Below are 12,701 nucleotides of genomic sequence, written 5' to 3'. Positions count from 1 at the left end.
TCTTGTGTTTTGCTTTAGTCATAGGTACAATTATTATTAGACACTTTTGATTAAACTTTGAAAAAATCTTGGGTTGATTTTTATACCAGAATAAAATGGTATAATATTTTTTTCATATATGAAGCACAATTTGTGATGGGAATATTTAATTTACTTTGGGAGCATGCTTTGAGAGTGGGAATGGAATTTGATGCACACTTTTTGCCTTTGGCATTGTGTGTGAATCATGAAAGTGAGGATTACAACCCCTTTCATAATGAATTAATATGCCACCCATCTTCCTTCCTCTCTTATTGTCTCTCTCTTCTCTTTTTTATTTCATTCTCTGCTATCTCGTATTCCCAACATTAACTTCATAAATTTTAAATATTAATATTATTATTCATGATGATGTACTATCTTCTCTTTGAGTTAAGCAAGCCAACATGTTATTTAATAACAAATACTTATTTATTATACATTTTTTTTCACTATAGAACAACATCTTAGTTATCAATCCCAATTAGAGAAAGATGTATATTAAACAAACAAAACACATTTTTTATATTCCTAACTTATTTTACTAAAAGTTTTTGGTATCATTTAGTACCTTCTTATTTAATAATAAATGTTGAGACAAACCAAGCTTTAGCTTTCTCTACCACAACCTTACACTATATATATATATATATATATATATATATATATATATATATATATATATATATATATGTTTTTTCTTAGCTCTCTTTGTTTATAATTAATAAGTTCATTCGATAATAATAATTTTTTTTAGATGATTACTTCTTTTGTCTTTCTTTTTCATAATTCTTTTTTTTTCTTTTTAGTGTTTGCAACTTCTAATCTCATCAAGTCCCTCATTTATATCCAATTTTTTATAACTAGTTTTTTCTCCTTGAACTTAGCTAGACAGATTTACAAATGGATAAGTCATGGATTGATATGCCACGAAATACAACTAAATATCTAGATGGGTTAAATAAGTTTCTAGACTTTGCATTTGAATTCCGATCTATCAATGATACAATAAGGTGTCCTTGTCCTAGATGTCATTGTAATAAATGGGAAACCAGAGACGTTGTGTTTGACCACTTAATTTGCAAGCTGTTTCCAGAAAAATACAAAGTTTGGATTTGGCATGGGAAACATATGACACAATGCAATCAAGAGACACAAATGTAGTAAATGTGCCATCACAAAATGAAAATCTAGTGATAGATATGATAGATGATGTATTTAGGATGAATAAAAACAATGATATGGATTATAATGCATATAAAGGACCTTTCGAATTAGTAGAAACCATGCCAAATGAAGAATATGTTGAGTTGCTTAGAGATTGTAACCAAGAGTTGTATGATGGATGTCAAAAGTACTCAAAGTTGTCTTTTCTATTAAGGTTGTATCATAGAAAATGTTTGTGTGGTATGACTTACAAGGCTATGACGATGATTTTAGAGTTATTAACAAACGCATTTGAATATGGAAAATTTCCTACTTCATTTTAAAAGGCAAAGAAGGTGATACAAAAGTTGGGTCTTAATTATACCAAGATAGATGTTTGCCCAAAAAATTGCATGTTGTACTGGGGAGAAGATGAAAATTTGGAGAATTGCAAATATTGTAATAAATCTAGATGGAAGAAAAAACGTACTAGTGGAAAAAAAAACTTCCAGTAAAGGTATTACGTTACTTTCCCTTGAAACCAAGGTTACAAAGATTATTCATGTCTCTAAAAACAGCAAAGTTCATGAGATGGCATATTTTAAACAATAACCTAGATGGATTGTTGAGACATCCAAGAGATGGTAAAGCATGGAAGAGTTTTGATCAACTTCACCCTGAGTTTGCTCTAGAACCTAGAAATGTTCGCCTTGGCCTTGCAACAGATGGCTTTAATCCTTATCGAACCATGAATAATAGTCATAGTATATGGCCAGTGATTTTAATTCCATACAACAGACCTCCTTGGGGGTGCATGAAACAATCATCTTTTATTAATTCTATGATAATTCCAAGAAAAAAAATGCCAGGAAATAAGATAGATGTGTACTTACAACCTTTAGTGAAAGAGTTGAATGAGTTATGGACAGAAGGAGTTGAAACATATGATTCTTTTCCAAACGAAGTGTTTGTAATGCGAGCGTCTCATGTGGAAAATTAGTGATTTTCCTGGACTTTGTACTCTATCTAGGTGGAATACTTATACTGGTTATGCTTGTCCAACTTGTAATTTTGACATTTTTCCTTGTCGATTAAGACGCAGTAACAAGTGGTGTTTCATGGGTCATTGACACTTTTTAGAGAGAAGCCACAAATTTAGATTGATGAAAAAACAATTTGATGGCACAATTGTAGAAAGAGGTGCTACAAAATTATTATTTGGGTTAGAAATTTTGAAACAACTTGACGCCATAACATTTGATAGCAATCTTGAGTCAAGTAGTAGAGGAAACCAATGGAGAAGAAAAAGCATATTCTTTAATCTTCCTTATTGGAAGGACAATCTTTTACGTCATAACCTTGATGTTATGCATATTGAGAAGAATGTATGTGATAATGTGTTGTATACAATGCTCAAAGATGAAAAATCAAAAGATCATCTTCAAGCTCGTTAAGATCTAAAAGATATAGGGATAAAAGAAGACCTTTGGCCGGATGAAAATGGAAAATACATTCCTTTGTTATTTACAATGACAAGAGAACAAAGAAAGATATTTCTCAATACATTAAAGAATGTGAAGATGCCAGATGGTTATTCAAGTAACATATCTCGTTGTGTTGATGATGAAAACTATAGGATATTTGGCCTTAAGAGTCAAGATTCTCACATCCTTATGTAACATTTACTTCCAATAGCTATTCGAAATGTTTTGCCTGACCATGTGATTGTAGTGTTGGTAGAGTTTTCCTCATTTTTCAAGGAGTTATGTTGTAAAAGATTGAATATCTCAGATATTGACAAGTTACAACATTGAATTGTGCTTACTCTTTGCCATTTGGAAATTCTTCTACCTTCATCATTCTTCACTATGATGGTCCATTTAACTTGTCATCTTGTAGAAGAAGTGAAATTAGGAGGACCGATCTATTATTGTTGGATGTATCCAATTGAAAGGTAAATACATGTAGTTATGTTTAACCTATTTATTTTGATTAAAATAGAGACAAAAATCCTTGACTACTTTATTATAATTTCTCTTGTTCATCTTCATTTGCAGTACTTTAGAATTGTACTCTAGTTTAAATAATCATGGATCCTAAAACCAAACGTCTTAAAAAAACTGTATCTACTTAAGAACCACCTGTTCCTCCTCTTGTGTGTCCTATACCTCCATAACCATATATTCCTCCACCTATACCTCCTACTCAACAACCACATATTCCTTCTATGTCGACCCATCCACATGTTCCTCCTCTTATGGCTCCTACTCGACATCCACATATTCCTCCTCCTATGGCTCCTACCCCACATCCACATGTTCCACCTCTAGTGGATACTACTCAACAACCACATGTGAATCGAGTAGAGTATGGTTGTACGCCTTTGGTTCTAGAAGCATTTTCCATGTATTTGCTTTTGTGTCCTTATGTTTGTGCTTTTGCAAAGAGGGATTTTCCATCACATATAAAAGGAGGCCTCTTAGAAAAAAGGTTGAATATTTTGAGTCTATACATATATATTGTGAGAGTTCTCTTGAGAGTGTGATCACCCTTTATTCTTATGTTGAGTTTAGGATTCAAGTGTTGACATTCCCATTTATCTTGGGTTTGGTGAATTGTGTGCCCCCTTAAGTGGCGTGCTAGCATTATAAATCCTCTTCCCCTTTCTAGTCTTTCATATTTTTCTCCATTTTACTTCTTATTTTGGTTCTTATGATGCATGTTTCTATTCGAATTTATGCTTCCATTCATGATCTTTTTTTCCTTTTGTTGTTAATTCAGATATGTCTAATATAACCCAACCAAGAGGGGGGGGTGAATTGGTTAGTGAATCTTTTACTGATTTTAAATGAATCTTGAAGGTTTCGTTAATCTTTATACCCCAAATAACCAGTTTTACAGTTCTGTGTTAATGGACTAATTAAAGCAATTAAGAAAAGCATAAAAGATGAGAGAAACAAAGAACACAATATATTTTATACTGGTTCGATTCAAGATGAATCTACGTCCAATCTTCTCCTAAGTAACCCACTTAGGAGGATTCCACTAAATCAATAGAGTTACAAGAATTACAAGAGCATCTATGTAATTCAAGACCCTAAAGACTAAGGAGCTTGATCTACAAATCAAGAACTCACCTTAGATGCAACACATCCACACAATTGCACCTAGACCTTCACTTCACACCGTGAATCAACTATGAACAGAAATACAATAAGAAAAGAAACAAGGAACGAATACACCTAGTGGATGTGCAGATTTGTCACTTGATCCTAAATCCAAGCTTGACCCATCAAGGTTGAATCCACCATCAATATTCTTGAATGTCCAATTGAATGATCTCCCAAGAAAGCACAAGAACTCTATGGATCTCAAAAAAGAAGTCTCTCAGTTATTTTTCTCTCACCCTTAAAACTGATTTCAGAAACTGGTTTTATACCAGAGTTCTGATGTAGTTATTAATAGATTAGGAATTTACCTAATAGATTATTGTGAGTGTATTTTCACTGCATCAGTGTAGTGTCCTCAACTAATATATTAGTTAGGTAGCTAATCTATTTACGAGTTCTGCTTTTGGTCACATTCAAGAGTTTGATAGTTGATATAATTCAATGCAAGCTTGTTTTACATGTAATTCTAGATCTGCAACACCTAATGCCAAAGATAGAAAATCAGGACTAAGCCTAAACCAATGATGCACATGATGTATAACTTTGGACATTATCAAAACCATCTCCATTGGAGTTGAACAAGCTCCCCCTTTCAACAATCTCCCCCTTTTTGATGATGGCCAATGTGTGTCCTGCAACATAGAGACAAGACAAACAACCTTTCTCCCCCTTTGGACATTAGCAAAAGGAGCAGAAGGGTGTAAAACAACCAAACCAGCACATACCAGGAACACCACAGATTAACAATACAAAGTATGATAATTTTAACAACGCAGCAAGTGGAATCAATAGCACAGGTTAACATCAGTGTGCATACAGGCATAAATCATATGAGCAATTAAGTAGTGCAATATTAGAGTGCAAAGTATGAAGGCATTAGAGTGCATACAATCAATTAAGGATTACAATACTAGCATATGACTAATCTAATGAATTATGTAGTGTTCAAAAGCAAATGAGCCATAATAGGAAAACAATAATCGATTAGAGAATCACTTAATGGATTAGCTAGCAAGTAAAACACATAATACAAATCAGCAAAATGTGAGTTAATAACATTCAAAGTACGCAATTTCAATCACATTATCAAAACACAATATAACAACAACACATGCATCTCAATAAAAGGTGATTTAGTAGCAATCAAGGCACATAATTTTAATCAATCCCTCAAAACACACAATCACAACAACAATCCATTTTAATCAATTTGAAGCTATTCTAATGGATTAATTTATGCAAAAATATGAAAAATGCACATTTTACTTCCTTTTTAGTGAACAAACATGCAAAATATGGGAGAAATTCAACCAACAATTATTCTTGATTACTATAGACGAGGAACTTTTCACCTTGGCAATGCCTAAAGTTTGACCTTCGTTATTATCACCTCTTGTAACATGACCATTAATTGGATTTGTAGGATATCCTACAGAAGTTCTTCACATCTCCTTTCATGTGTCTTGAGCTTTCACTATATAAATGCTACATTGTTTTCCTTGCATCAAGACGTAATTGAAGCATAGATTAAAGAAAAGATGTAGGTACCCAATTGAACATGGGATATTTCATATTAATGGCTTGAGGTGTTCCTTTAGGTACCCATTTGTACTTTCCTTAAGGAACCCCACAATTCTTAAAATAGCAAGAATTAGATGCATGACCAAGTTTAGAGCAATAGGAGCAAATAACAGATGGTGGTTTACTCATATTTAGAAAATTTCTGGTGCCTAATGGATTAGATTTGCCAGTGTAACCTATTCTCTCTTTGTTAAGCACACTCCTTTGAGATCCTAACACTGCATAGAAGTTTGATCTTCCCAAGGTGAATTTTGAAAGAGTTTTCATTAGGTAATCTATATTTTCTAGCTGTCCTCGACATTTTTCACATTGGGGAGAGCTTGTGCCATCTTTGAACCTAGAGTGTTTCCCAGATTTTTCTAGTTTTTCAAGACTTGTTATCAGATTTTCATTTTCCTCTTCTAGTTGCTTTACTCTACCTTCAAGCCATTTAATTTCTCCTCTACGCTTATTATTTGACTTTTGAAAATTTGTGGCTTCCTTATGCAATTCATTAAAAGCATCAAGTAATTCATAGTAGTTATTTTCATCATCGTTGGAGTTGAAACTACTCACACTGCTCTTCGAAGAGCCTGTTCCAGCCATTAGACAAAGGATGGTTTCTTCCTTAGTGCTTCCATCAAATTCACTGGATGAGCTAGAGTCACTTTTGTAAGATTTCTTTTTCTTCTTGTGCTTGTCTGTCTCACTCTTCTCTTCTAGTTTTTGCTTTAGCTTGAGGACAAGGCATTCAGGTTTGATGTGTCCCATTTTGCCACACTCATAGCAGGTTGGAACAATATGTTTTTCTTGCTTCCTAGAGGATCTTTTAATTCTTGTAGAATTATTGTTAGTTTTGTTCTTGTATTTCAAAAAATTTGAGAACCTCCTTACCATTATAATGTAAGGTAATCATTAGTTGCATATTCAACCTTTTTGGAATTGGATTTTGCAGCAGATTTTACAACACTCTTCAAGGCAATGGTGTGCCTCTTTTCTCCATCCTTTTCTTTCTTGAGTCTTCCAAGCTCTAGTTCATGTTCCCTCAGTTTTCTGAAGAGAGTGGCTATGTTCATGCTAGTGAGATCTCTGGATTCAGATATTGCTGTTACTTTGGGCTGCCATGTCCTATTTAAGCTTTTCAAAAATTTTATATTGAGTTTTTCTTTGTCAAAGGTTTTGCCAAGAGCTAGGAGGTGATTTACTATATCTGTAAATCTTTTATGAACATCGCATATGCTTTCTATAGCCTTCATTCTGAACATCTCATACTCCTGATTAAGAGTGTTCTTCCTTGCCCTTTTGACTTCATCCGTGCTCTCATGGGTTACTTCCAAGACATCCCACATTTCTTTGGCTGATTCACACACAGATACCCTGTAAAATTCATCCAAAGTTAGTGTAGAAGATATAATATTTTTGGCTCTAACATCATAGTGTGCCCTCTTATTCCATTAAGAGTCCACTGTGACAATTCTTTGGGGACAATTTTGCTTTCCACAACTTTAATTGGTTGAAAAGGTCCATTTACCACAGCATCCCATACCTCGTTGTCCACTGATTCAAGAAAAAAATTCATTCTAATTTTCCAAAAAGGATAGTTTTCACCAGCAAACAGAGGTGGCATGTTGATGAATGCCCCTTCAGCAAAGGTTTGAGATGTATTAGACATATTATGATCTTTCTAATCGATTAGAGTGCGATTAACTAGCTCTAATACCAATTGTTAATTCAGATCTGTCTAATATAACCTAACCAAGAGGAGGGGGTGAATTGGTTATTGAATCTTTTACTGATTTTAAATGAATCTTGAAGGTTTCTTTAATCTTTATACCCCAAATAACCAATTTTACAATTCCGTGTTAATGGATTGATTAAAGCAATTAAGAAAGGCATAAAAGATAAGAGAAACAAAGAAAACAACAAATTTTATACTGGTTCGATTCAAGATGAATCTACATCCATTCTTCTCCTAAGTAACCCACTTAGGAGGATTCCACTAAATCAATAGAGTTACAAGAATTACAAGAGCATCTATATAATTCAAGACCTTAAAGACTAAGGAGCTTGATCTACAAATCAAGAACTCCCCCTAGATGAAATGCATCCACACAATTGCACCTAGACCTTCTCTTCACACAGTGAATCAACTATGAATAGAAATACAATAAGAAAAGAAAAAAAGGAACGAATACACCTAGCGGATGTGCAAATTTGTCACTTGATCCTAGATCCAAGCTTGACCCATCAAGGTTGAATCCACCATCAATCTTCTTGAATGTCCAATTGAATGATCTCTCAAGAAAGCACAAGAACTCTGTGGATCTTAGAAAAGAAGTCTCTCAATTCGTTTCTCAGTAATTCAGTTATTTTTCTCTCACCCTTAAAACTAATTAAAGAAAATGGTTTTATACCAGAGTTCTACTACAATTATTAATAGATTAGGAATTTACCTAATAGATTATCATGAGTGTATTTTCACTACATCAGTGCAATGCCCTCAACTAATCTATTAGTTAAGTAGCTAATCTATTTACGAGTTCTGCTTTTGGTCACATTCAAGAGTTTGATAGTTGATACAATTCAATGCAAGCTTGTTTTACATGTAATTGTAGATCTACAACACATAATGTAAAAGATAGAAAATCAAGACTAAGCCTAAACCAGTGATGCACATGATGCATAACTTTGGACATCATCAAAACCATCTTCATTGGAGTTGAACAAGCTCCCCTTTTCAACATTTGTCTAATTGAATTCTCAACTCTCTCTTGAATCCTTGGTAGTGAACCTTTACTTCTATACAACCACTTGGTTATTTAAATGTCTAATGGGGATCTTTCTTCGATTTTCTTCACCATAAACACCAAATCTCTAAAAATTAAAATGGGTCTTCATCACCATCTCTTCAAAATATTCTCTTAAGTCCACTGAAAATTATAATCATTGCTCAAATTAGTCAAGCCAAAGAAAAATTTAATCAAAGAGAACCAAAATTAGACTATATTAAACTACTTTTAAAGACTTCAAACACATTAAACAAAAAATTACTCTAAAACATCCTATTAATACATATTTACACAAACTAAGAATTTAAAAAAAATGAGAATGATCTAAAAATAAAGAAAAAGTCGAACAACCACCCTAAAGAAGTGCTCTTAACTACTAAAAACATACTTAATTTGACTCTTAACGTTGTACAACAATGATTTGGGAATAAATCCCTCCTTCAAATTTAAATCATGAAGGCTAGTGTTTGAAAACAATGAATCTAAGGTATTTCTATCTAAAAGACTCACAATTTTATTGGGGAAACAATTGAAGTAGATCGAACCATGTCCAAGACTAGTTTCTATTGTCCATATCAGGGAATCATGGAAATCATTGTGCCTTATGTCTCTAATGCACATGAGGATTGAAACATTAAGACCTTCTATAACTAAAGTTTTAATGGTGACTTGAAAACATCCTATATGTAGATACTTATACTTCCTAGCATGTTCAACTACAAATTGCTTTGTGAGAAGATGAAATTCTTCTCTAGCATCAGGATCTAGCAGGACATTGTTTTTTATTGATTTGATTAGATTATATAATCCGAGTTTCAAACTACTTTGTTTTCTTTTGGGATATGCAGTTCTTCCTGTGGATCTTTGGTATTTCTTCTTGAGTTTAATTATACTCAGTGAGCAAATTGTTGTTTGACTTGTTAGAGATGGAATATTGAGTAGAGTTTTTAATAAAAAATGGAGGGAAGGAGATGGGGAGAGGTTTCCCAAATCTGTATTAGATATGGCCTCTTTACCCTCATTTGGTTTCATAAAGCAACATTTATCAATATTAAAGTCACGTATATCCAATAAATTTGGTTTTACGAAAGTTTTTTTTTTGAAGTTGTGAAGAGCAACCATGACCACCTAGGTTTCTAGCTCCAGATTTAAAACTTAGGATCAACATGGTCAAATTAGACTTACTTCCCTCAAATGAAATGGGTCTTATTACATCTCAAGTCACAATTCATAGTTGATTTTAGTATATAAAAAATAAAGTAATTCATTGTTTAGTGAAACATTTTAATAATACTGGAAAATTGAAATACATTGTATTTGAATTGCTTGCAATTAAATTTCTTTCATTTTCTAAATAATTAGTTTGGATTAAGAAATTAAAATACATTACATTTCATCATGTTTAGATAAAGCAATCAAATCTCTAGTAAGAAAAAAATTTCATTTTAACAATATTTGTTTTAGTCTTAATTATGTTTTGAGTCTTTGATAAATTTTGAAAACTTTCAATTGAGACTCTAATAAATTTTTGTGCTCGATTGAGTCTTTAAAATTTTAAAACTTTTCAAGTGAGACAATTAACTTTATAATGTGGCACTTACACTGTTACTCTCCATAAATGTTGCCACGTAATATTTTGTAATATTTTGTTACATAATACCCTGATAACGAGATCTTTTCAAAATATTTTTTGTATTTAACAAAAATAATATTTAAATTTATTTAAAAATTTAAATTACAAAATTACAAAATTACAAAAATATAAAACATATGTAAAATTATGAAAAAATATAAAATTACAACAATTAGAAAATTATAAAAATATATAATTTTATAATTATGAAATTATAAAATATACAAATATAATTTTTATTTTTTTGTAATTTTATAATTTGATAATTATAAATTATAAAACTATAAAATTATAAAATTATAAAACTGAAAAATTATAAATTAAAAACTATATTTGTATATTTTATCATTGTTTAATTATTAAATTATATATTTTTACAATTTTTTAATTTGTTAATTTTTCTAGTTTTATATTTTAATTTGATAATTTATAGTTTTATAATTTTTCATTTACATATTTTATACTTTTTTATTTAATTATTTAATTATTAATTTTATAATTTAATAATTTTAATTAAATTTAAAAACTATTTTTCGTGGAAATACAGTAAATATTTGGAAAAGATCTCATCATTACCATCTTTCATAACAAATATTATGTGACATTATTTATTGAAAGTGACAATGCAAGATAACTAACACATCACATCACATAATTGACCATCACCCTTAAGTGTAGGAACTCAATTGAAAATTCTTAAAATTTTAAAAGGAGGCACAACAATTTATTAGGAACTTAACTGAAATTTCCCAAATTTATCAAGGACTTAAAAAATAATTAAGCATTTATTTTAATGTATAAAATTTTTAAATTAAATTTCAAAAATATTAGCCAACTTAAAATATTTAAATAATTTATATGGTTAAAGGTCCAGAGAGATTCCAAAGTGTGAGGTTGCGAGTGAGGAGAATTTCAAATTCTACCTATTTTGAGAGTATTTAAATTTCTACTAATTTATCAATTGAAATAATTTAAAAAAGTACTTGCATTTTAAATTTTTTTAATTTCTCTATCAAAACAAAGCATTTCATTACAACTAAATTCAAATTCTCCAAATAAATGAATCACCTTCCTGAATTGCCTTATCCAAACACATCATAAAGCATTTTACTAGAGTTATTGTAATACATGTTAACTTATATATATTGTACTATACTGGACGAATAGGACTGACAAGAACAAATACCCGGCCCTAGCCGCCAACCTATAGTCATGTTTTGGATAGATCATTGATTAACTATATAGAAAGACGATGCCAGTGGCAGAGCTATTTGGGGGTAGGGAGGGGCCCTGGCCCCCCCTAGATTTTAATTTTATATATATATATATATATATATATATATATATATATATATATATATATATATATATATATAATATAAAAATATATTTAAAATATATTAAATTTTTGAAATTATAGACAATATATATTAGAAATTAATAAAAATTAAATTTTTTATTTTTTATTTCTTTTATTTAAACATAACATTTAATGTAAATACATAATAAAACAATAAAATTAAATATAATAAAAAATAAAAATATTTAGATTTAACTATTCTTTTGATCCCTGATTTTATTTAAAAATTGACAGTAGGATTAGGTTAAGTATACTAATAAAGCAAATTATCCATATTAACAGTTCCAATTTTAATGGAAAGATCATTTATATGTTTCGAGGAATTTAACGAAATTTATCATACAAGACGATCAATTTTTCAAAAATTGGGGCCAAATTGAGACTAAAAAAAAAATGAAGGACCAACTTAACATTTTAAACGAAAGCATGAATCAAAAGAGTAATTAAACCAAATATTTATTAACCTAATTTTTATTTTCCTTTTCATTGTCTTTTTAGTTTTTCACAAATTGTAATAATCTCCCACTCTCATATGTCTTCCTTTTGTTTTTAAAGAAAAAAAAAAGTTAGACATAAACTCATTATATTTCTCATTTATCCTCTTCCTTTCCTATCTTTTGTCTTATTTGATAATGAAAACACTATTTTTTTTATCTAATGAGCTTTTTGTATATTTTTTTTATGAATATAGAAAAAAATAATAGTGTATTATGTATTAAGAATAATGAATATATTTTTCTTTTAATAATTACATATCTTAATTTTTTATTAGATTATGATCAATTATTTTTAGTATTATTTTAAAAAAAGTTTGTTGATAAAGAATGAAAGAATAAATTAATCCTTTAAGAGTGATGAAAAGAAAATTATTGACTAAAACAAGATAAATTCTACTTCTTCATATATTTTAAAGTATTATATTAATGATAAAAAATGTTCAGTTAGAAAAATTATTTTTTGAAGCATTATATTAATGATCGAATCTAATGATCTCAAAATTATATTACTTTGGCCCCTCCGACACT

This window comes from Vigna unguiculata, chromosome 11, assembly GCF_004118075.2.
Source record: "Vigna unguiculata cultivar IT97K-499-35 chromosome 11, ASM411807v1, whole genome shotgun sequence".
Lineage (NCBI taxonomy): Eukaryota > Viridiplantae > Streptophyta > Magnoliopsida > Fabales > Fabaceae > Vigna > Vigna unguiculata.
Note: the sequence above shows the minus strand (reverse complement) of the source record.